The sequence below is a fragment of the Cyrtonyx montezumae genome, unplaced genomic scaffold (genome assembly GCF_038088225.1).
Source record: "Cyrtonyx montezumae isolate F1298 unplaced genomic scaffold, pur_monq_1.0 scaffold_0, whole genome shotgun sequence".
NCBI lineage: Eukaryota > Metazoa > Chordata > Aves > Galliformes > Odontophoridae > Cyrtonyx > Cyrtonyx montezumae.
This window is the reverse complement of record NW_027071824.1, coordinates 26,797,944-26,823,286: the sequence shown is the minus strand read 5'-3', so window position 1 is coordinate 26,823,286 and position 25,343 is coordinate 26,797,944.

The following is a 25,343-nucleotide window of genomic DNA, read 5'->3' as shown; positions in this document are numbered from 1 at the left end:
ACTTACAAATGCAAATTACAGTAGTTACGTTTCAGGGTTCGGATTCTCAGTTCATTTAAGTAAATGTATACAGACTAAACTTTGGCAATTAAATCTAGATGCACCCACTGACTTCACTAGTTTGCTGTTGAGGAATGTAAAGAAGTTGCTTAGAAACACACTGGGTGAACTGCAGGCTCACACTAGCACAGATGTCCTCCAAAGCTCTCCTTGGCTGTCCTTCAGCTCCTATCCCTAGCTCTTCCCTGGGAAAACAGCTTCCTCGTTATAAATCATGCAGAGCTCAAGCCCTTCCCTCCATGCTCCTATTTCAGCCTCCCCCCTCCCTTCCCATTCCTCAAACAACAACAAAAATGTTATCAGAAACATTAAAAACCATTTCAGAACATAATATACTTTTTAAACAAGAGGAATGCGATCGAGTTCTACAGGGACAGGAACAAGGGAAGGCAAGAAGGGAGCTCCACAGGAAATCATTTGATGCTCCCTCTCCTGATGTTTGCATAAATATTGGAGCCAGGTTGCATTTGTGATGGAGATTCATCTCATAAAGAGTTCTGATAGCAGAACGGACAGAGAGGTAGGCAACTGATCACAGCTATTTTACAGCTACTTAATTAAGTGAGCTTCTAGTTAATTAAACAGTGAAATATTTTAAAACAGCAATTTGTGCAATGAAGTACTACCTTGCTAACAAAGCAATTCTGACATGCCTCTGGTTAGTGCCCTGTTAAGAAATCTCCAGGGGTTTTGCATAGTGATGTGCAGATTACCCAGCAGCACCCAGTGGCTCATTATAGTTCGCATGAGATGAAACTGCAAGGATTTCAAAGAACATTTCTCTGTGGGTTCCAGCAAGCTCTGGGACACAGTTGCAGTAGAGATACTCTTCAAGCGCACAGAAGGATCTGTGTAATTCAACTGAAAATGCTCCAAGAAAATGTTGCCGTCACTACACAACTCCCATGTACTCACTAGCTGTCTCCATTTGGAAAACACAATCTTCACTTTTTAAAAGTAAAATATTTACAATTGTTCCAGTCTGCCCTTCCAGAAATCTCTCCTCTTACATACAGAACTACAACACAGTGATCTCGTGACTCCTCCAACTGTCTTCATCACTAGCTGTCAAGTGCTGGCATTAACAACTATGAGTACTTCTAGCACTTCAGTTGACTGACTTTAAAATCAAATACACATGGTTCCATATTAAGGATCCATGAAAATAAATATCCTGGTAGGGTCCAGATATCTCCACAGACCTAACCTGGAAGCCTCATAAGTGTGTCTGAGCAAGGACCATGAAGACCAAACAACTGTTCTCTAGTATGATCCCAATCATTTCATTAGGGTGGTTCTTGAGTAATATCAAGGGCATGACAACAAGGAGTGAATTAAACTCACTGTTTCCTCTTGGCAAAAATAAAACAAAACAAAACAAAAAAAATCCTCTAACAAAGAAAACCAACACCTCACACCCATGTTTTCAGAGGTTTAAAAACTTCTTTGTGACATTCAGTTCTGGAAGCAAACAAAGGTTTAGGAGCTATTTTTTTTTCTTGTTAGCCACTTCTAATTCCCCTTCTCACTCCCTTCTCTTAGTTTACTGGGGGAATTACTTCATATTTTCTGTTAATCCCTCAACACATCTATACCAGTTTGCTCCTGTTTTTGTTCTGGGCTGTTTGATTCATTCCATGCCCCTGAGAAATTGTCTTGGGTTAGTCATTATTTTTAAATGTACCAAGACTTGGCATCCATTCAAGGAAGTAGAAATGTTCCCGTGAAGATTGGCTGTCCAGTCACAGGCCAAAAGTGCCATACAGTTTTTACCGAGGAGCTCTAAGGTCCATATGCCTAAATACAACCAGGATCCAAGGTAAGATCACAAGGAACATTTTGGTACCCAGACAAACATCACTCTGACCTCCATAACTAGACCTCAAAGCCCTTTTCTTAACTTGGCACACATCTCCCAAGGAATTCCTTGGTTTGATATGATATTTCATTGCACATGGTCCACACAGCACAGCTCTCTCTTCAAGGCAAAGCCACTCTATCTGAACAGCCTCTGGGCTTGTTTACTGTCCAAGCCCATCTGGAAGCCAGATACCAGGCAAATCACAACCAACATGTTTGAGAATCTCACCTAGGGTAGTGGTAGGTGAAAGGCTCCCAGGATAAGTAGTTTTCGCAAATAGCATTACATTCACCACATAACACTGATCTCAAGTAGGTCATGGCTACATTGACTCAGAAACTCACGCTGACAAGTTCCCCCAATTAAATAAAAACCCACTGGCTTCCATCAGACTGCACTGGTAACTTTGAACCTTTCAGTAATAGAAAACTGCATTGAACCTAGGTCTTTCACCTAAACAAGAGACTTAATCACCTGACTGCTATATGAAAGCTGTCTATTTTAGAAGAATGCAATGAGCTCTATTTAGTTCTTCCAAAGAACAGGGATAAGCAGGCACAGTTAAGAAATAGTATTTTCCTATCTACACTGAACCAGTCACAGGTATTGTACCTCAAATACAGTGTCAACCATGCCAGGCCCTAACATGCACTTGACATTCAGCAGAGCCTATTAGCAACCCTCTGAATCTGCACAGGGCAAGCTTCAATCTATTTGGTTTGATATAAGCCTTTTTGAAGGTATGAAGCCCTGAATAAATGGATAGGATGGAGAACATGCACTAACTTGTACTCTTTTGTTGGACAATTCATAATGAATAAAAAGCAGAAACAAGGACTGGCTTTAAAAATATTTGCAAGCTCTGAAAATAAGGAAATGTATTTTTCTCTGGATATTTCCAATTAAAAAAAAAAATGGTCTTTCTCTTCTACAATGAGGGTGGCATTTAATCTCAAATTGGAGTTGTAAATTCTAGCATTTGCTCTACAATACTGGAAAAGATGAAGGGCAGAGACAAGGGAGCCTACTGATGTTGAATGATTGCATATTGACAACACAGTATTGTTTTGCTTGGGGAGGGACAGAATTAAGGACCAACTGCTGGCACTGGTAGGCCTGGGCTGCTTTTTGGCCCCCCAAAAAGCTGCTAGCATTGCAGTAGAGCGCCTGCTGTCACTTGAGTGCACCCAAGCTCTTCACAGTGCATCTTCTTCAAAGACCACAGATGTATCCCTGCTTCTCTGGGGTGTAATAGAAGCACAACCTGCCAGAGTTCTGCAAGACAAAGGTGTACTCAAGTGGAATATCCTCCTCTGCTTTGACTCCCTTACATGTAATTTCTGCCCCTAAGCAAACTGAGAAAACCTCTGCAAGACAGATGCAGAACTAGAAAACCTGTAGAATGGTGGGTATTCGTACCTCAGCACGGAATTAAACAAGTGCTAGCCTTATTCATTGTTTCATTACAACCTAGTAAACACAATATCATCCCCAGAAACCTGAAACATATCCCAACTGCATGCTCTCCTCAGCCAAGCATCACTTCCAAGAAGCCCCACTGAAGCACTCTGCAGCTCAAGAAAACCATGCCTGCAGGCCTTGCTGCAGCATGCAAAGTTAAGAAAGCCTCCACTTAAAACGTTGTTCAGTATTTCATCTTTACACTGGTATCCTAACTTCTAGTGCAGCTTTCCCAGCCTACAAACACCTGCAATGAGATGTGGCAGCATATAAGCAATGGCTGAAACCGGTCTCCAACCTGGTGAGGCTGCTCCAGCCCCAGACGACACTGATCAGGCAATTGCAGAAACCTGAGCTTGGGCTGAGGCAGACTGGCAAACAGAAAAAATAGCTAAAAGTGACCCACTATCTGCTGCTAACAATAGACTTTCTTGCACGTTAGAAGACTGTGAGGAGTACAATAGAAAAAATCAAACACATCCGAGCCCTGAAATAACTTTTTACTTTTATTTTTTATCACATATTCAGAAAGCTTTTATCTTGAGCTATCTGAGGGTATGATATGTAGCTCTCACCTAGGGTAACTTCCCATTAATTCACACAATCAAGCCAGTTATAACATTTGTCACCAGCTGAAAATAATTTGTCTCCTCACAGGAAAGCTCCAACTTTCCCCCCAGAGTGGAGAATATATGAAGAAAACTGTCATTAGAAATTGCACACTTTCTTGGCAAAATAAAGCAAATATGAATTTCCTAGGAAAGTGCTGACAAAGTTGTCAAGGTGAAAAGCATCACCTCTGCAGATGTGGGACTGCATATATAATACTGTGACTTGGAGGTTGGGGAAAGTAATTAAGTGAGCTAATTTCCCTCACTCTGCATCCCCTGTACACCTGTGAACCTCTGATTAGCAGGGAGAAGAGCTCCTGGTGTCCATCAAAGGGGAAGAAGAGAGCAGCTATATATAATGCAGAACCCTATTCCCAGTATGGTAAGGCTTTATTGGCTTGAGAGGAATTTTTAATTCTCTTTTATTTGATCATTTTGTTGAGAAGATGTCTTGCTCCTTCTTTCCCTATTTACTTTTGAGGGGTGTACAGACAGGCAACAAAATATTTATCATTAAGACATCGTCAGCTTGCAATTGCCTTATGGTATGGTTTATATAAAAAAAAAAAAGTTGCAACACCAGTTTATTAGAACTTTAATCCATTCATGTGAGGAATATTACAACGAGGGGATGTAAAAGGTTCCCTTTATGTGCTCCAAAGACAATATTCCTCAAATTAACACCCCTGTTCCTGCTTCTTTCCCTTCTTTAGGACTTTCAGTGGGACTGGATCAAAATGTATTACTTTAATTGCCGTGTACGTAACCACTGCATAGATGTGCATGGTGAATTATGCACGTATACTGTAGCCTTAGATAGGAATTAATAACCTTTCAGGGAGCAGAGTGATTTCTGTGTATCTCTGTGATCTTCAGAAAGGAAGCCCTGGGCGGAGATTTAATCACATGTCACTGTTTGTTATGCATTCGTAAGAAGATGAACAATTATGGCAATTGAAGGAAACCTATCATCAACTGAGAGGAAAAGACTATTTTTCTAAAGTATACAAATTCAGTCTTTTATGACAAAATGACTACTCAAAATTCTAATCATTACCTTTTGCTTCCTTAAATGTGCACCTCCCTTTATCTGGCCTTAGAGCTGAAAACACAAATCCCTTGAAATGTTTCAGTTCTCTAAAGGGCTGATCACCGCCTTTTTCACCTCACATCCCAGTTCTGTAACTGGGCTGGGGACACAGTGTTTCTTCCCTTTCTTCTCACCATGCAGAGTGGAGAAAGGTGAGGTGCTGGCACAGGAGGGCACGGGGGTACAGCCCATCCTGCAGGTCTGCACAGATGAGGCTCCTGTAGAGCCCATTGTGGTGAGGCTGGTGCACGTGGGAGGCAGTTCTGAAGATTTAACAAAGCTCATGCAATATATCCAGAAGAGGAAAGGGTGCCAAAACTTAAAATATATATATATTAATAATAATAATAATAATAATAATAATAATAATGGAGGGAGAGATAAAAACTGCTTCCTCAGAGCTCCTTGCTTTTGCTGTCCTTGACAGCCATGACCTAGGGGTATTCCGTGGGCCATGCTGCCCCTGTTTTTGTGCAAAGACCAGGGAGATCATTGCACTGCAAAGCCGATATCCAGCAGGCTGAGCAAAGCTTACACAGCTGTTCTCCTAGCTAAGGGCTACCTTGGGAGTAGGGTGGGCCTTGGGGTTCAAGAAACAGGATGTTGTGGCTCCCTGTCCTGGCTGGGCCTCCCCAGTGGAGCCCCTCAGCCTGTCCCTGAGGAGCTATGCTGTGCGCAGGGCCAAAGGGCAGGCTGGGGAGGATATGGGTGGGACGGGGCCGCCACGAGGAAACCCTCGTTCACAGCTCACTCCAGGAGGAAATGGGCACCGATCCCAAGGAAATCGTTTTGTGTTCCTGAGCAGTGGAGGGGGGGAAATGGGACCTGCCCAGCCTTGCTGCAGTGCAGCCAGTTGGTTGTCAGGCCCTTGCTCCCCACAGGGTACCCCAGCACCTGGAGGCAAGGAACAGGACATATTTGTTGTGCCTTCCAAGCAAGCACAAGGATGCAGACGCTTCTGTAATGGAGCCAGGGTTTATAGCATAGCTTGGCCTGGGCTGGGTAGCAGAGCAGCCCACACGTGCCCCATACCAGGGTCAAGCACAACCCGCAAGGATATGATGTGGGGCCGGGGACAGGGCGGGAGCTCTCAAGGAAACATTTTGCTGAAAACAAAACTCCCAAAGCCTTTCAACAGCAGAGCACTGAAAATAGACTTCAGGCCCAGAGGGAGGGGGGATTGGAAAAGATTAGGAGTGGGAGAGAGAGGGAAAGAAGGAGAGATCAAACGACTGAGGACAACCCTGGGGAAAATGGGGGCATAGAGGTTGCCAAAGATTTTTTAAGTGTGTTTCCTGCAGGAGCTGGAGGCTTGGCGGGCCAGCTCGCTGCAGTTTGGCTGGAGCTGAGAGCTCTGCGAGAGGCTCTTCAGGCCCGCTCCAAGCACAGCCATTCATTACCCGCTGCTGCATCCTTCAAAACAGGAAGCCTTGCCAGAGCATTAATTTATCTCTTAATCGCTGTCCTTTTGTTGCTGTGAAAAATGTTTAGTCATAGATTTAATTCCTCTCACTCCACAACCTCTCCCCCCCCCCTACGTCCCAACCATTTCTGATCACAAACACCACGAAGAAACAGGGCTTTTCTTTTGGCTTTTTTTTTTTTTTTTGTGATAATTTAAATTTCAGAAGATCAGCTACCTCACTCATAGCTTTCATTAAAGAGCCCTGCACAGCAACAAGAGACCTGCCCCTGGCTCAAAGTGGGAGTGTAATTCTTTGGGATTTTGCCTTGTCATTATTCTTTCTTGCTCTTGTTATTGTCTCCAGCCCATCCACCCCAGCCCCAATTTACTTTAAACAGATGTCTTATTTGTTCATAGCCTGCTGAGGATTTGCCCTGGCAGAGAGATCTTTTTTGTATTTTGTTTTGCCTTTTTTTTTTCCTTAAATGTGTTTTAAATTTTACGAAGAGCCCATGAAACAATAGCAGATGTGTTGTAGCTACAATTAATTGGATAATTAACTTAATTTGTGTATTGCATTTTAGGTTTGTGTTTCTTGCACAACAGAGAGTATAAGCCAGGAGCTGGGAGGGAAGAGGAGAGAGGAGGATGGCAGAAGAGAAACCCCATTTTGGGAGTTACCTCAGGGAGTCACAGCCCTGGGGCCAGGCCAGAGATGCATTGGGGTACCCAGGGTGAGATGCTCAAGCAGAGGGGAGAGGGGATTGAGGGGAATGGGCCATATTCTTCAGCACGATTTCTGCACTGGAGATGCTGCAGTTGGTGAGCGCCACAGTCTGGACTGTAACATCACTCTGGAGGTCTGACCCATTGGGCACATTCAGAAGGACTATGGGGTGTAACAGAATGGTCCTGAGGTTTCAGATCCTGTAGGATGGGCTTAGCCTCCCCTGCCCCTCTCAAAGTGGCAAAGGGAAGCTTGTATGAACCAGTCTCTCGCTGCAGGGCCTTTAGGATATAAAAGAGCCACAGCCAGGCTCAAAGCTCACATCCTGAACCCAATCAAGTGGCAGGGCTCTCCTGCCCCCAAGTGCCTGGCCAGACATCCCCATATCCCCTTCCACACTACGTATCAGCCAGTGCCTGCTCTGCAGCCAACAGCCTGCAGACCTCAGTGGCCTCTCTGCTGCACGCTGTCTGCAGCCCCCAGGATGCCCACACTGCCACCCAGGCAGGCCAGCAGCCTTGGACATGAGCATTGTTCCTCAGTGTGGAGCCATGCCAGGCGACACAGCTCAGTCTGGGACGTGTGCCTGCCCAGTGGGAGGGTCAGGATCTGGCCTTGTGTTTTAATAGCCCTTCATGTCTCCTACTTAAAGCATTTTCAAAGTCCTCCTGTGGCTATTTTGTGTGGAGTTTGGCAGCAGAAGCTTCAAGGCAGGGCCAGAGCAACATGGCTGCATGATGCCTTATTCCTGCCCAACTTCCAGCTCTGAGCAGCTGAGCAGCATCAGCTGGAACAAGACTGGCAATGCTGAAACAAAACTGGACTGGATCCTGCAGTAAGCTCCAGAAAGGCAGACTCAGTGTCTAACCAGTGCTGTCTTGACTTCCCAAGGCTGCCCAGACTGCACTCAGAGCAAGACCAAGCCTTTGGCTCTTCTTTACAGGTACCTAAGAGGAACTCGAAGTTACGAACAACCCTGAAAGCCTTGTGTAAGTAATCCCAGAATTGCCCTCAGGGCACTCTGCAGCACTGGTAGAACAGTTCAACTTGCATGCATTATGGTTTATAGCTATGATCAGAACAACAATTTTCATGATAAAAGTAGATTTTTTTTCCCTTATAAACCTTACAGTTGAAATCCATCTCAACAAGTCTTTCACACACAGGAAAAAAAAAAAAAGCTAAGACCACTCAGATGAGAACAAATGATACTGCTAATTGCAGTGTACCGATGCCAGATATTGGCATTTTACTCTCACTATACTAAATGTAAATGTCAGCTAGAATGACACAGTCCGGCTTCATCACCCAAGGCAAGATTTCCAGGCCAGGATTAGAAGGATCCAAATTTCCTACATTTTTTTTTTCTTTTCTTTTCCTGTAGCAGCAGATGAAGAGAGAGAATGGAACTATTTAGTCTTCAAAAAGGCTGGGAATGGGAACCCACAGAGATCCTAGTTCATGCTTGACTAACAGATTATGGTAAAAAACACAACATCACTAGTAGAGCTATTGGACAGAATTATACCCAGAAGAAGTCCTTAGAAGATGTTAAGAAGAAAATCCCATTCAAAGTAAAAGGGAAAATGCTATTCAGCACAACATTTTTCTGTTTATTTCTTCCTGCTTTTTTCTACTGTATTTGGTTTCTTTTGCTTTCGCTTAATTTCAACACTGCAAAGCTGCCAATTATTCTTTTATTACTTTTTTTTTCATAATGCCAGCAAGATCTGCTGCTTTTCTGCAATCCAGAGCACCTGGAACACTGGAATTAAGGAATACCAGCTGAATTCAGAGGGGAAGAAAGGGGCTTTTAGCTTCTGTGGTGGAGAACAGAGCGCAGATTCTCAGTGTCCCTTAGTGCAATAGCTATATCAGTGAATCAAGCACAGCCTGGCTGAAGAACCAGAGCAAGAGAAAGGAATCCCAATGCTTTAATGCTTTGTTATTACACATTATGATTTTTAAAGCAGCTGCACAAGCCAGGCTGGGGAGGAGGGAACCTGAGCCATGATTTATGAATAGTTAGGGCTCATATTACTGGCATCATTAATCACATCTGCTGATAAATTAATCTACCTTCTAATTTGTGTGCAAGATGCTCAACTGATAGCAGAGGAGATGTCAGCATTTAGGGTACTGTGCTCGTATGGCTCTCCACTAAGTGCCATTTTTGATCATTAAGCCCTCTGTTAGTTTTTCCTGGTGAACAAGCCAACACTGGCCATCGGAGAGGATAATCCACAAAGCAGCTGCTCACCTAAAGGGACCTTCCAGGACACGACTCCAAGGAAAAAGATGGAAACTAACCATGGCTTAGTGTGATGCTGGGTAATCAAAAACTCACCTTTGACCCATGCTGAAATCTGCCCTCCAAACAACTGTGCTTGAACGTCTTCCAAGCCAGCTTCCTCTACATCTACAGAGGACATTCCTTACATTTTAATGAAGGCCACAAGTTTTTATTTCTCAAGTACCCAGAGACAGGATGAAATGTCCACAAATGGGAAGGATAAAAGAACAATTACTTAGCTGAGGAGATTTTCTAACAATGAACATTTTAAAAATGAGTATTTAGTTTATGTGCAATTTTTGGATGACAGTCATAGACAAACACAGAAGCATAAGGTCATTTTGAGAAAGAAAATACATTTCAACTCGTATTTTATTCACAAATTTTGTATAATTTTAAATGTTTGAATGGCTCATTCAGAGATCTAGAAAATCACATTATCTAAGTTGCCTAGCTTCATAAACAAGAAGAAACAACAACAAAAAATTCTCCAGTATTCTGATTTCTAATGAGAGCAAACTTCCCAAGGTATCCTCACGTTTGTTTTTTTTTCCTGCTAATTTCATAGTGTATACAGAATGCTATAAAATATGATTTAAAAATTACCTTGACCTAAAACGTTGAAATAGGTACAGTTCTGTTATGGAAAGTTTTCAGTGGTTTCAGACCTTAAGCCTATTGCTAATCCAGCAATTATTTTTATCTGTCTTACAATTCAGAATGGAATAGTGCTTTACATGGAAAGAAGGACAGAAACACCTATTGTGATAGGCTGATTTGCAAAATCTGATGATGGCCGTTTGAAGACGGAGTTTCTGATTGCAAAGAGCAGGCCCATTAGAAATGAATTAGCAAGCAAAGTGCAGCTGAGGTGGTCAAAGGTGCATTGTAAATAAAATTTCTCACATCAGTGTCACTTCTGCAGGAATGTATAGGTTTTTATATGTACACATGTGAGTTGTCTGTGATTGTTATGTATGTGAGATGTAGAGAAACAAGTCCAGATCTGCTCCAACATAATAATACAAAGCTACTAAAATTGCTAGTTCTGTAAAAAACATGATTGAAAGCAGAAGGAGATGTGGCAAGAATCTAATTCAAAGTATAAATTCAAGTATTAACTTCTTAGGTGTCATATTGTACTTCAGTAAGTTCTAAGTTGTTATTTCAGGATAAAAAAATAGATGGATAAATAGACAGATATATTAATTTTTTTATTTTTATTTTGTTTATCTTCCAGGAAGTCAAACTGCATTTTCTCGAATACTTTCCTCTCTCTGATGCCCTCCCTCTTGAGGATGTATCCATGAATTCAGTCTGGTATTTCCTCAATTAAGATATCTAAAGTGAAAGCAGAGACAACCCTGCTCCTACTCCCTAATTTTCCTCTACCAGCCCAACTTTTTCCCATACTCCCCACTCTACCTACTACAATGGTGCCAGGATTCATGGCATGATGAAGAGGAGATGAAGTTCCTTGCTGAGCAGATATCCAACATTCAGCCATGCAGCCAGATACCTATGGACCTGGCAGGTAAGGTGCACCTTACATTAAGACATGGAAGGTTTCTCAGGCTTTGTTGTATCACCTTCTCTGATGGTGAACACAGAGAGAGCAATACAGCAGGGTGAGGAGGAGTATCACTTCCCTGGGCATGGGATAGTCCCAGAAACTCCCCTCTAATGTGAAATCTTCATTTGTCATCATTGCCAGTTAAATATTCATTCCTGTTTTCCATCAGCAAGGGAGAGCAGCATGAGGTTTCCTTTGAGCTATGGAACAAAATGGTCATGGAAATTGTCAACCCAGGTCAAGAACAGATTTAATAACAGGCCAGATCGCAGTGATTGAAGATACCAGGCTCCTCCCCCCATTCTCCCATTCCCTTGCAAGCTCACTCTGCACTCATTTTATCAGGTCTGTGCAGCCATGCCCATCTCTGTATGGTCAGTTACTGTGCTCCTCTAATTACTTTTCAGGTTCCCAGGACCCTGATGGTTCTTTTCAAGGAACTGCTTTTCATGACTTGAAAGTAAATTGACAAGAAAGTAATAGAAAGTAATTTCTAACCTCTTGAACTGCAAAGTTAGAGAGAGTTTAAAGACAGTTGCTCCTACAGCATGACTTGCAGTCCATTAGAGAAGGAGGAGGGCCCTGGCTACTTGACCTTTCAGGAAACTGAAGCATCTCTTCTGCCAACTCTCTCGTTGCTCCCAGATAGCCGCTGATGAGATCTGGCTGTGAATTGAGGGAGCATGATTTACTGTTATTTTTCCAGAAAGGAAGTTGACGGACAGCAGAACAGCTGCACTTCGGAGCTACATGCCTGCCTGCACACACCAATACTCAATGAGGAGTCCAAGTCACAGCAACAGATCGATCAACTCCGGTTCAAGCTGGCTGAGGATATGCCCTTCTCCACGGAGCTGTGGTGGTAGACTGGGACCTGAAGTGTGCAAACGAAAAGAGGATAAGCTTCAAGAACAAATCGCCATAGGCTACATACTCTGTTCCAGATGGAGGTGGCCACAACTGGAGTCTGCAATATTTGGATTCACTAATTACCCAATCCATACCATCCCAGGGAGTATTTTAGCAAGCCACTGACTACTGCTGCTGCCTCTGAGACTTCCCAAAGGTGGACACTTAGCTTACACAAACTGCCTCATGACCAATTGACCTGCTGTGGCTGAGCTACTTCAGTCAGAGACTGGGATATTTCTGACAATATTCCAGCTAAGCTCTGCTTGCATTATGTCCTTTCTACCAGCTAAGTTTTATTTAAGTACAGTCTGATATGCATTAATTAATATTAGAGGCCATCTTTTCCTGCTGAGCAGTAGCTCCTGTCAGGAGCAGCTCCATTTCCTGCCCTGGAAGGACATGGAGATCAAGGCTCTGTCCTCCAGGAGAAGGGAGGGTTGTCAGCTGGCCTCACAAACTCCTCAGCCAGGCTGGTGAGGAATTTGTCATGGGACAGCCTAATTGATTTAAACAAAGACTAGCATCAGGGCTAGTGAGACACAGAAGAAGACTTGTCACTGAGGGTTACAAGTGGGTGCATTTATTAATCTGAACCGTGCAACCTCGTCCAGGGAGCTGCTCTGGCAGGGAGGTTGGACTAGATGATCTCTAGAGGTCCCTTCCAACCCTTGCAAATCTGTGATTCTGTGACACTGATAGAACTTCTGATTTTTCAGATTCCCAACCTGAATCTTCCCTGCTGTGCCATACCGTCTCATTTTGATGTTATAGCCTCACTTGCCCAAGAATTTCTCTCTTCCTTGTCCATAGCAAATATCAGCCTTACCACAGGTTTCAGATGCTTCCCCATTGTCCCCAACGCCATTTCTCTGGCTGAGGAGTTGGACTGCAAACCAGCAGTTTCTATCCATTTCTCCCTTTGCATTTTCCCCAGCACTCATCTACGGGACACACATATTCCCCTCAGGTGTCATTTTAATTATATGAGAAACGGAAATCTAACTTCACCCACAAAGTAGTCTCCTTACAACACTTCCCGTAGAGACAACTCTTGCCCCAAAAAAGATTCACTTGTCTGGAAACAAACCCTGGGACAAGCTGGAAGGCTCTGAGGAAAGTTTGTCTTACATGGGAATGGAAACAAGGGAATGCATGTGCAGTTCCACTGCAAGCTGCCCTTCACCTTCTCCTGGCAGCCTTAACTCTTTCGTGTTGGCACAGCTGGGTGGATGGGTGGTCACTCCATTCCTTCTAATAGGAGGAGGAGGCAAGTATAGCCATTGCACCTGTACTATTCTGCTACAGAAACATTTTACAAGGCCTGGTAGCAAACATATTAAAAATGATGCCAGATTCCCAGGGCCTTTCGCCCTCCCAGAGCTGCCACCCCCACAGCTTTCTCTGTTGGCATTGCTCTCAACAAGGCTGTTTCCAGGCACTGCGAAGAACGGGGTGCTGAGGACACCTCCAAAGTGCTGTGCCCTATGGGGAGGGACTGGGAGCTCTCTGTGGTTTCAGCTGTACCATGCATCAGTGAGCAAAGCTCCCGCATTGTACCTGCCCAGGGCATTGTCCCCTCCCTGGAGATGAGTCCAGATCCTGTGCTGATGGTGTCGAGATCTCCATCTCTTTTCTTCTTAAATAGAAAACTGTGTAGGAACCCATCGGGAGCCAGAAGTTCACAGACTGTCTGGAACTTGCTTGAATTGATGTGAACCTCTGCTGTGGAAATTTTGCTGGGACATGCTTTCTCATGAGTGCGCCACACTTTCAGACTGGGTGAAAATACCACAAGAATAACCTTTCTCATGGTATTTCAATATTTATTTTCTGGTTCCTGTCCAACCCTAAATCAGGAAGTGCAGAAGCGTGAGAAAATTTTATAAAAAGAAAAAAAGAACAGTTTAATGATGCTTTCTAAGTCTCAAAAAAGTTTCTGTTCTGCTCGAGCCTGAGGCTAAAGTTTCATTCTTGTTGCATTCCAACAGGTTCATCCCTTGGCATCTGCTTCTTCCAGAGCCATCGCATTGCTGAGAGGCTGTCAGCAGAGGCTGGGGAAGCCCTGAGCCTTACTGCTGCCTTCTGGTGTGCTATGATTCCTTCACCAAGTCACTCAGGCTCTCTGCATGTCCATCCCCAGCCTCTCTATGCGGGTCACTAATATTCATCTTCCTTTGCAAAGTCTTTTAAGATGCTTGGGAGACAGCTCCTATGCAAACGCAGGGTAATTTTATAATTAATATCCCATTTTTCACCCTAGCAAGCATTACTGAGCCTGCCCACATCCCTTTAAACAGTGGAAACCTTTCATAGTGACTTAGGATATGATGTAATGTCTATGCATTGTTAACAGGACCGAAGTGCAATAAACATTCATTTTGATGAACAAAGCAAAGAGATGTAACTCATAAGACCCATAGGGAGATGCATTGTATAGGGTTGCCATGTTTGCATACATGCTTTTCTGACTGCTGTCAGTTTTAACAAGGGTAAAATACTATTGACATTAAATCACATGGGTTTTTGTTCTATGTGGTTTCTTGTTGTTTTGTTTTGGTTTTTTTCTTAAATGAGCCTCAGAATTGCAGGGGTGTTCCTGAAGACATAATGGCTACATCTGTACTAATAAGCTAAATGTGTCCAGGGCTGCACTGAGACCCCACGGCCAACTGGCACAGACAAGCTACCTCCACACCACTGAGCTCCTCTGTGCCACAGCAGCCGGGCCACATGCAAGCCACCTCCTGGGAGCCAGTGCTGGCTCCAGAGCTGTGCCAGGGATTGTTAGGGTTAGTGCTCACTGGCACTGGGCTCAGCAGCACCAGGGATGGCTCGGACAATTAACAGTGCGGGTGTGTGAGTGCCAGCGCCTGGCCACAGTCCCTGGCACTGTTTGATTTATTATTATCAAGTAGCCATACAGCCTTCTGAGCCTTTGTTGCTGGTTGCAGTATGGGGAAAGGAGAAAGCTGGGGTTATTTTCACAAGGCTGGCAGATAGAGCAACCGGGCTGCTTGGGTTATTTTATGTTGAATATGGGAATTATTCAGAGACAATCAGAGTGGGGGCCTGCAAGGCTGTTTTGGCACAGCTGCTGTACAAAGAAGTGCAGGGTTTCAGAAAAGGCAGCACACACAAGAGTTCCTGGCACTGCAGAATGCCTGGTCAAAGTCAGTTTACATGTTAGTACTTTACTAAACAAATGTAACCAGAACATAGCATTCTTAAACATCTGCTCAGTTCATTACAGTCCCTGGAAGTCCACGTCACTACATTTGCAACTTGCTGCAGCTAAATACCCAGGGCATTTCATGCCATCACACGCAAACCCTTTACAAATAAAATGCCCTGACTGAACTTCTGTGCTTTACTCTTGTACAGATGTTTAATGAAAAGCCTCATTGAATGGTGTTATGTTCTTCCTTTAATGTTTTCTTAGAAAAATATCTCTAAGTAGTACGTGGAAGCAGGGGGGCAATTGTGTCCTCATCTGATTACTAAATAACTCTTTCCAAAAATTTCCTGGAGTCGGGCAGAAATTAGCAGTGCAGCATACTGTCTTATGACATATGACTTAACCTACCTGGTGAGACTATTAGGTTAGCAAATGCTAAAGAAAAGTCATTGGTAGCTCGTAAACCACTGAGCATGAGAAGTCTGCCCACCCAACCCGGCACTTCTCATCAGCAGCATAAAGGAATGCAGCGCTTCCCTTTTATTTTTCTGGGAAACATATACTGATTCACTCAAAAGAGGAATCACTTAATTGAACAGGCTTCCAAACCCTTTTCCAAAAGAAGTGTGTTAAGAAGTGATGTTGCAGGAACAGCCAGGCACGAGTGTGCTTCCTCTGCTTATTACTGTGTATGACCTGCATTGCAAGAGAGCACAGAGCCCCAGGCCCCACCGCAGTGAGCACTTTTCTAATTTGTAATAGGAAGGTGCCCTGGGGAATTCCTGGTGGAGCACAGTGCTGACACTAGTCCAGGAGACCTGGGTTCTGCTCCTGCTATTGCTCAGGAGTGTAGTGTTCTTCCTCCCTACCTCCAGGCTCAACTCAGTGAAGCAGCATGTTTCACCTCCTTGGATTTCAGCAACCATGTAAGCGCTATACCAGTACTATCTTGCTTTTTGGGGCAGGCACATGCTGTTGCTCAAGGCCAGAGGCCATTCCATACTTGCTTTCAGCCAGAATTCCTTCTTAGCTGCCTGAACACATAGCTAGGCCTGAGGATTTAGCCCTTTTGTGGAAGAACGTCTAGAAACGGCGAGCAGTGGGTTCTTCTGATGCGTTTCCTTTCTGCTTTCACACTTATCTCCTGCTTTCTTCACTGCAGCTCCTTTTGGATGCTGAGTCCCCAAGGACCCCAAGAACAGCCACCTGGTCCTTCTCCTTTGCAGTCTTCAGTCATCAGGAGGCTGACATCAGTGCCACATGAGCAGGACATAGAAGAGTATTTCTGTGACAAAGAGATGAGAATGATGGGCTCCTCTACCTGGACCCCTTGGCAAAGTCTTGCTAGATTGCTATTGAGTATGCACAGCCAGCAAGTAAGCTCTGCCAAATTAATTAATTCTTGATGACGGCTGCTACAGGAAAACAAAAGGGTGCTCATATGAAGCAAACACAGCCTCCTTGCGGCACTTTGGGTGGTGTTTAGATCTAAGAGTGTTTTTTTTCCCAGCATTTCAGCAAGGCTTTGTGGTGCAATAGGAAGCTTAAAAGCCATAGGAATGTGTAAGGCCAGTCCTTGATTCATCCTGTAACCTAAAAATACAGGCTGATTCCTGCAGCGGTTATTTTCGTACCAGACAGTGAACTGCTTCCTTGAGATGAAAAGACTCAAACACGGTAACCTCCTCATAAACAGGATCTTGATATATATGGAGAGGAGTCAGACAATTCAGACTGCGTGAGGCTCACACAAATGCAGACACAAACATACACAAACAAGCCAACAAGGCAAGATAAGCAACGCAGCTCTTCACAGAAATTCTTGTCTGCCATTCCTTTCAAGGCAAAAAATACTATTTTGAAAAGAAAAAAGGGAAAAAAAAAGGAAATAATAATAGAAAGAAAAATAGAGAGGCTCTCCCTCATGTTCCTCCTAGGTTCTTCCTGCACTTGAGAGCTACCAGTCTAAACATGCCCTCCCAGCCTTACTGCACCTGAAGGAAAATGAGTTCATAAAAAGACTGCCGAAGACAGCACAGCACCTTAATACGTCACGCAGTGTTTTCCTTCTTACTCGAAAGGTTGGTCTCAGCTTATATATGAATGAAGAAAAAAAAAGTCATAAAAACAAGTTTGAGAAAAGGTGCATTATACACAGTACACACTGCATGTTTTCTGTTAGGAAGGGCAGAGAGTCAGGCTCTGTGTTAATGAACTGCACAGTGATAAAGCTTTGCAGTCAGCCCTGTTGGGCTGGGCTTCAGCAAGGAGGAGCATGCTGCTGGGGAGTGCTGCCTTGCTGCTGTCTTGAATCAATCAGTGCTGCGCTCTCTTCTATGCAATAGTTTCCAGAAATATTTGGGAGCATTCCATGCCAGGAAATTTAAATCTCCCTAGCGATTAGACACTGATGCCAAATGGACTCTTCTGCAGTAAACAGGTTGGACTCCCTACTTATTTCCACCAAGAGCAACCTCAGTGTGCGGGGAAGAGCCATGCACATCAGAAACCTGGTGAATCAGCATTTGAGACAGTTTCAAGGGTCCGGTTACTATTTTGAGGTCTGAGAGTGACGTGCAGGTTTCTTAGATGTACAAGAGGGTAGCAAGAGTTTCCAGATGCAGAAGTCCCTTCTCATCACTTTCAGTGCCCTTTTGCCTGTGCTCCACTGAAAATGAATTTGCAGATGAATACATGAACTTCAGGATGTTGAACCTTGAGCTGTTTTTCTGAAGTGGAGGAGCAGCTAAGGCAAATAGCTTGCCTGTGTTATGGGAAGAACAGAGGGATGGTCTCCACTGTAATGCTGAAGTTGCTGGAAGCTTCAAAGAGGACCTGAAGCTGAAATTTCCATCAGCAAGGGTGGGGTGTTGTGTGGGATAACGCTCACCATCAAGCACAGATCATCCCCATGTCTCTGGAGACAAGGAGGCTCCATAGACTTTGGAGAAGCACTCACAACTCAGGGACTTCCTTAGATTTCCACCACCAGGCTGGAAACAGTACAGGCTAATTTTTATGTATTTACTCAGTTACACCAGCCTTTCATTTCCGATAAACACAATCATGATGGCAACAGAAATTACGCCCTTTCATGTCTCAAAAATGTTTCAGTACAAGTTTGTTTTGCTCTCTGGTTAGGGTTGGGCAGATGCAAAGGTGCTGTTTCTGATGTTATCCAGGCTCTTTTATTCCTGCTTCGCTTTCGTGTGCCTGTTGTCTTTGGGAGAGCGTTCCTCACAGTAATAAGGTGGCATCTCCCCAGAGTGCCTCCAAGCGACTGCGGGCATTCATGCTGCAACCCATCCTCTGCCAGGCCTGAGCAATCAATTATAGATAATCAACAGCTCCTTACAGCAGTTTTTCCAAGAGTGAGTGAAAAACAAGAAACAGTAATAATTGTGTCAGGCTACCACAGGCTTATTACAAGACAGAAAACAGACAGAGAGAGGGCAGTCTCAGCAGGTAGCTTCCCCCCACAGGCTCAAACAGCAGCAGGCGGCCGCTTTCCATCACCACAGCACCGCGCTCGCTGTGCCCTGCCCAGGGCCCACCAAGGCAGAGCAGCTTTCCCTCGGCCACGCTGTTGCTGCTTGCAGCTCCCCTGCCTCCTACCCCACTTGTCCTTGGCAAGGAGGTTGCCCCCTCCTTCCTAAGATGGGATGGGGACAAGGGGGACAGCAACCAGCATGGCAGCCTGTCCCTGGGCCCCAGGGCAGCACCAGGCAGTCACCAAGGCCTTGTGTGAGCATGCCGGCGTGCTTGTCTCAGGAGAAACATTCAGCAGTGGATGAATTTGGTTGCTGTGGGCCCCCTCTGCTTTGACGTTTCATACTTTCCCTTTACAACCTGCACAGCACTCATCCCGTTTGCTTTCCAGCTCATGCAGGCAGTATTTTCTATGCCTGCTGCTTTGCAGAACACTTTGAACCAGCTCAATAAAAACACATTTATGCCATTGCTGGCTGCTTTTGTCAGAGCAGTAACAGTCCGGCCCCATCTTGCAGACCTCCTGCTGCTTTGCTTGTGCTAGAGCTGGTTTGAGTGCCTTTGCTGTGCCCTGCCAGCAAGCACACACTGCTGCTGCTCTCGTGCTCTGCTGCTTTCCTTCCCCATCCCGTCTTAGGAAATAATTAGCAAAGAAGAAATAGTAAAGCAATAGAGTGCACTGCTGAGGCTTCCGACAGCTGCTGGCAGCCGTGCTGGCGTGCTCCTGGAGCTGCTGATTCCCAAGAGAGCCACGTCAACTGCCTTTCCCAGGTGCCCGCACCGAGGCAGAGGGCAGATAGAGAGGAAGGCATTCAGGTGGCCTCCTGCAGAACGTGGGCACTGCAGGAAAAGGGAATGCCACCTTTCCGTCAGGGCAGGACATGCAGCGTCCCAGTGTCCCACTGTGCAAAGTTCTGCCACAGTGACTGTGTGGGCTGTGGCTTCAGGATATAAATAGGCGCACTATTAGAGCAGCATACAGCTGTGGTGTTGCTTGTCTCAGTCAAAACTACCATGGATTACAAAAGTAGCAGCAACAAACACTGCCATAGTGTTAGTGGGTGCTGGTGAGAGGGTCTGAACTTTACCAGTATGCCACTTCCCACCCCTCAGGAGAGATGGCCAAAGGGGAAGGCACAGCTTCTTTGTCACCTCCTCTCCAGCCTCAGCTGCTCTACTGAGAACCACTTCAAAGGTATCAGTAAGTAGCAATGCCAGTGATGACATTTCTTTCCAATTTGATGCTTGTCAAGTGCTCCACTGCAAAAATATGGACAGAAAGCACAGCAATACTTTTGCCTTGCACAGCACCAGACATGAGCAAGAGCTCTTAATGGAGCTGGGGAAAGGGTTTTGCAGTACATGAGCTACCTGCTGAGCATAAAAGTCTCTGCATGGACATAATAGTAGGGCAGTTTCTTGTGTACTTCCTCAGAATAACGAGGACAGGCAAATGTGCTCTCTGATACCTGTTGCTGCCATCCCACAAAGGACAGCGTTTCTGTTTATAGGAAACTTTGGAATAACTTCTGTGTGGGAACAACTTCTCATAGCTCTTCATCTCCCCATCAGGTCCCAGCACTTTGGTACCAGGGAGATAAGGATTTTCTGGCATGCTGGGAACCTCCATGCCAGCTCTGCAATTTGCAGCATTCCTTCCACCTTGCCATACGCTTCATATGGCATATGTTCACCACTTTCTTACTGATGTCATATAATTACAGTGTCCTTATTTGATTAGCAAGCTCAGGCATGCTTGACTCATGTTGCATCTCAGTTATTTCCATCCATAAACACTGATTTATTAAGTCCTGAAACAATGCCTACATAACTCCCCAGGGCAGTGTTTTGATTCCATCCTGGAACAAGGACACTCTTCTCTTGTCTGATGGTTTTTCATTCTTCAACTTTTCCCAGCAGTTGTTTATCAAGCAAGAGTTTCGCTAGCAATAAACAGAATAAACTTCATTAATTGTTTGGAAATGTAATGTCTCCTGCTAGCTGTTTCTCAGGAACATATATGTGCAGCTAACATGCACACACATTCCAAAAACAGTCTGGATGCCTTTGCATAGTGCCAAACCTTCTGACCTGGAATTTTCTGACTGCTGCCAGTGCCCAGGCTGTCTCTCTCCAAAGCACTTTGTTACCCTACCCAACATGCCTCTGCAGACAGGTGTTCTCCTCAGGTGGACCTCACTGAGGACAAATAGGAGAACCATTTTGGAAGACTTACGTTCGCTATTTGACGTCCTTCCCCTCACCTCCCATCCATCACGGAAGACTGGGAGATTCTTCCTGTGGTTATTCCTCAATCCCTGCCTCTTCAGCCCTGCTGGAAAAGAGCTCAGGGCTATCCCAGGAGCCTGCCGTGCCACCCCACCCTTCTTACCACTGCTGGCACCTACACCCACCACGCTCCACCTATATAACATCCTCTGAGGCTGTTCAGCTCCAATGTGGATATCACAAGCCACTCATCTAGAGGCTTGATTCTCCACCCATTTGCATCTTCTGAGACTTTTCTAACTATCCACAGGTCCAGAGAGAGAGACCCATGAACTGATGGATAGTGCTTGACCACAGGAGGCCACTGAGCAGTTCAACTCCAGACTTCCTTTCCAACAAGTGACCTGCAAGTGAAATGTGGGAAAAGTAGTATCTAGGTCATCATCTGGTATAAATCAACAAAGCCCCACTAAAGACATTAAAGCTATACTGGTCTACACCATCTGGGAGTTTGGCCGCAGGGGAGGACTTCTTAATGTTGAGTTTTTAGCCTTTATCACAGATATACATGGGAGGAGACTTAGTGCCCGACCTGCACTCAGTGAGTGTTACCAACCCCTACAGAGATCAATAGCAGCTCCCTGCTCACATCAGGAGCAGAGTGATGCCCTAAAATTAGCATGTGTTTGAATCGGTGCACTGTATCTTGTTTGCAGATTAGTAGCACTGAGTAGATATTGAAGGCACAGGAAAGCTAGCCAGTTTAAACAAAGCTACACTAAGCTGAAACTGATCTTTTTGGATAGGACAGGGAAGAAGAGGTGTTCAGAAAGACTCAGGTTTAGGTTCATTTCAGTATTTTGTGTCTTCTTATGCACCATCTGATTGTAGCAGACCAGGAATAATACAATTTTAGATCCTTCCAGCTTGGGCTGAAGGGTAGTGCTGGGCTCCTGTACTTGGGAAAAGCAGTTTCTCTTCTAATTTAGAGACCAAGTGCTGAGAAATAGGCTTTGTTGGCTTATCTACATCCTCAAAAGCTGTGCCCATCTACTAACTACAGGCTTGGGCAGCTCCTCAGGTAGCCCAGCCGTTCTCAAAGAGACAAATCATATTTGCTGTGTAGCATTTCACTTATTTCTGCACACTGTCTCACAGCTGGATTCTGAACTGCAAAAGATTAAACAAACCCAGAGAGAAAGGAAACATGTTTATTCTTTGCATTTATGGCAACAATGAATTCCCTTAAGGCATCACTTTTTTCATTTAATATGGGGAGTACCAAATGTGGGCTGGCTAATGGATATTTTATGAATGCAATCTGGCCTTGAGCAACTGATTGCTTAACAATTAGGTAAAATATTGAAGCATGCAATCATAAGAAAAAAATTTTTTTTAAATGACCGTGAACAGAATATGATTATTTATCAGTTTTGGACAGCTAGCAGCTAAGTTATAACAGAGTATGTCTTCAGTACACAGACTCTTCTTTTAAGAACACTTTTGCAATATTTTACAGCCTCTGTAGTTTACTGAACTAAAAATGCCCACACTCTGCTTTGTAGTTTATGTTTTTCTAAACTGAGATTTTTTTTTTTGGTCACTGTATATTTCTGTTTCAGTGCATAATGTTTTTCTTGCTGGAAGAAGGTAGAGGGTGTATGCAGAGAATGGTTTCCTCTAGGTCCTAGCGCACTTCCTCTGTCTGCATCTAAGCCAGCAGAACAAAAAACACACAGGCAAGCTGCTCTTTCACAATGCAAAATTGCAAGCACTGTTGTTTTGGTTTTTTTCCCTGCTATTTTTGCTATCTTGACACCTATTTGTGATTTTTCACTTGTTCATCATAGGAGTAATTTAATTTGTTTTTTGAGTCCAACATAAGTCCATGGGCGAATAAATAGAGACTAATGAAAAGAACTAATGAGCGAACTAGTTATTGGTGCTCAATCTTTCTGCCGACGTATGTATTTATCCACTGATTCCACTGTTATGAATAATACACATATTCATCACACGACTGCTTGAAGGGACAACATTCTCATCCAGGTCCTCTGTGCATCTTAAGTAGCCAGGGCTTCCCCTGAGATTTGGAACTAAAGGATGAAACTTATCTTTGGTGTAAATAGTACTGAGATAAGTGAAATCACCGAGACCTGGGACGAATCTGACCCAGGGAGAGAGACTCTCAAGAGCTCCATTTAATCTCTATCGCAGCATGGTTTTCCCCAGGAATCTCCATAGCCATTCATCTCTCTAACACACATAATAAATAATTTACTTGCAGATATACGGGAGCACTTTGGTTCAATCTGCTAATGATCTTAGCATTGAAAGGGGCTCTAACATGCTTTGAGCCTCTTTACATTGCCTGAGAGACTCAAAGTGCCATTACTGTAAACGAGACGATGAGAAACAAAGAGGAGATGGTATAGTCAAACTCAAATTATGAAAAAAAATACTTAAGCTCTTCATGGCACATTTATGGTAGTTTTTGTACTTACAGTCATAATCATTGTTCCCACAAGAATTTACAGGTGGCTCTTCTGCTACTTGAATACACAACTGAGGTTTATCTCAAGTCTCTATAGCTGTCCAGTCAGCAAAGACCAACACTTTGGGGGGTCTCTCTCTCTCTGTATTGCAGATTGAGCTTACACGGCTTTCAGAAATGCATTGACAGCTAAAGCCCAGTGAGGTGAATACCATACCTAAATATTTGCCTGAACTGAGCCCTTTCTCACACAGTTCTGTGTTGCCCTTTCCCTTACCTTCCCTACTCCCTTAAGCCAGGGACCTTGGGCTTTTGCTTCAGCCTAATGCCAGTGCCTCACAAACACTAGACCTGGGAAAAGAAAACCATCACGCCTACATGTCATACACAGAAAGTATTAAAACAACAAACAAACAAACAAACAAAAAACATTGAAAAGAAGTGTCAAAGTCATGGTAGGTTTCCTCTCAAGAGGCAAGCTTTTGTCCTGGCCTGAGGCCTACCAAGTGTGGCACTTACAGCAGAGATGCTCTGAATGTCTTTGTAGCATAGGGATGTGCTTGCTGCAGTCCTTTCCCCATTCACACAGACAGGGTCTGTCACACGCCATTTCTGATGCTGAAAATATTTGAGGACTCTCCACTCTAGCTCAAAATCATCTGGATGCTGGCTCTTCCTACCAAGTGCTGTTCCGGTCTAAAAGCTTCCAATATAAGGATGTCTTTCATGAAATCTTTAATATCTCTGCCTAATAGCCTCCTTGAATCTGCCCTTTCTTCTTGCCCTGAGTAATTCATTTCCATCTCTGGCACTGAAGCTTTTAAGGATTGATTTAAAATTAATACATGAATAAAACACTATAAATAATGTATGCTCATTGTATTTAATATTAATAGCTTTTACATGAGGAAAAAATGTATACCTGCAAATAATTTGCAAATGGACTGTGAAGCCATACTATTATATTGCAAAGAGCTATGATACTGAAGCTGCCTGATGATTTCCATCAAAACAGCTTTTTTATTTCAGGTGACCAAAGCTTTGCCTAACTTCTCTCTTGCAGTGAGTCTTCCAGACTAGACTTTCTGCCTCAAAGTGGATTGTTGATGGTTGGACTGGATGATCTTGTAGGCTTTTCCCAACCTTGGTGATTCTATGATTCTGTTATTTCTGGCAGATGGAATGCAGCAGCTTGGTGTCACGGAGCTTGTCTGCATTTGCATTTAAGTACCTTGTGGCAGGTGTGGGCTCCTAAAACAGTGATGCTTCACTAGATCCAAAGCAAAAAAGGAAGATAATTGGTGCAAGGAGAACCGGGGTGGTGGCTGAGGGCAGGAGCCACCTGGAAAAGAAAGCAAAGCAGGTATTTACAAAACAACTCCTGTCCAGAAAAGCTGCCCTCTCATCTTCACCTTCCATGTGGGTGCTCCAGAACCAACAACAGCTGAGCACATCCTTCTCCTGCCCTCCCAGCCTCTTTCCCTTCTCCCTGTGAGGAAGCCTTGCTGCCCATGTTCATCTTCTGCCCACAGATAGTCCCACACACTCTGGGCACCTGCCAGCTCTTCACATCCCTCTCCTCACACTTTCCTCTTTGTTCAAACTTGGGTAATTTTCTGAAGTTCTAAACCCTTGTTGCCTCCTGCGTAGACACCTAGGTAAAGACTTCCAGCAAGGAGCAAGCACCAGCTGCCCTTCTCATGCAAACTGAGCAGGTTTGCAGGAATGTAAGCCAAGGGGAGACAGACCAAGCCTGATGAGACTGGAATTCACAGGGCATGAATGGTTTCCAGAGAACAAGGGGTTAATGCTGGGCTAAGCCCTCACAGGTGTAATGAGTCAGGGACAGACTGATGCTGTCAAAGAGGGAATACAGGAAACTTTCCCTCTTTAGGAAGGAAGAGTGCCTGGAGAAAGGATTGTTTCACACCCAATGAGCACGAGGCTCATTTGTCCATCAGAC